The following is a 1248-nucleotide window of genomic DNA, read 5'->3' on the forward strand; positions in this document are numbered from 1 at the left end:
GTGTTGTGCACTCATATGAATATGTGGATGGTTATGCAGCATACACTCATGAAGAGGTCAGATCACTGCCTTAAGTAGCTTATTCTATGTCAGTCAGCTCTTTCCTGACTCACTGAAGCAGCAGGTCACTGATTTAACAACGCTGGCTAGCCATTAAGCTTTCACTCTTCCTGTCTCTATTTGCCATTCTAAGGTTGTAGGAAAGCACACTTAGCCCTGGCCTTTTACCCAGAGGTTGACAATTCAAGCTTTACATTTCATGCTTGAGATCAAATATTCTTACTAACTGAGCCATATCCATAACCATGATATGATTTTTTAAAGGAAAAAGTGGAGGCTGCAGAAACGATGGCGGCTCTGACAGATGTGCAGTGGCTACAGTCCCCAGTGGAGAAGCTAGAGCGCTAGGTATACGAGTCTGACCTGAGGTTCCAGGGAGGTGGCTGATGGTCTGGTGAAGGTGCAGGTGGCTTTAGGGAACATTGCCAGTAAGAGGCATAGGGTGAAGATTCTCTACAAAATGATTGAAGACTTGATCAAATACCTGGATCCTGAGTACATTGATCGCATTGCCATAGCTGAGGCCTCGAAGTTGCAGTTCATCTTAGCAGAGGAGCAGTTCGTCCTTTCCCAGGTGGCATTCTTGGAACAAGTGGACACCTTGGTGCCCGTGCCGGACAGTGCTTCTATCAAAGCTGTTCCTGAGCATGCTGCCCGCCTGCAGTGCTTGGCGCAGATTCATATCCAACAGGCAGACCCGTGTGTGGAGATCACTGAGGAGTCCAAGGCTCTCCTGAAGGAGTATGACAAGACTCCAGTGCTTCTCACCAAGCAGTTTGTACAGTGGGATGAGCTATTCTGCCAGCTAGAGGCTGCCAAGCAAGTGAAACCAGCAGAAGAATGACAGCCGCTCACCAGGGGAAGGCTGACCGGCTCCTGAGCCTCGCACCAACCTGTCATTATAAGGCAGAGATAACTTTGTCTCTGAATTCAGTTACTACCGATCTGTTTTCAACTGCCAGCTCTGAGGTCACAGAGGTCAGGTTTACCTTAGAGTCATGATTTGTACTCCCTGTCAATGTATTTATTCCAGTGACGATAAGCTTTAGAGACCAAAAATAAATAAGTAAATTAATTAATTAATTAATTAATACATAAAAAATTGTAGAATAAAGAAATGAGAAAATGAACCAACAGCAAAAAATTTAACAAAGAACGTATTTATTGTACTGCCTTATAGTTTTATGG

General features: G+C 44.6%; 1 pseudogene; it reads left to right on the plus strand.

The window, feature by feature from the left end:
• The first annotated feature begins 348 nt into the window (after positions 1–348).
• LOC110322529 lies at positions 349–904 on the plus strand (annotated as a pseudogene).
• The last annotated feature ends 344 nt before the right edge of the window (positions 905–1248 follow it).

This window comes from Mus pahari, chromosome 5, assembly GCF_900095145.1.
Source record: "Mus pahari chromosome 5, PAHARI_EIJ_v1.1, whole genome shotgun sequence".
Classification (NCBI taxonomy): domain Eukaryota; kingdom Metazoa; phylum Chordata; class Mammalia; order Rodentia; family Muridae; genus Mus; species Mus pahari.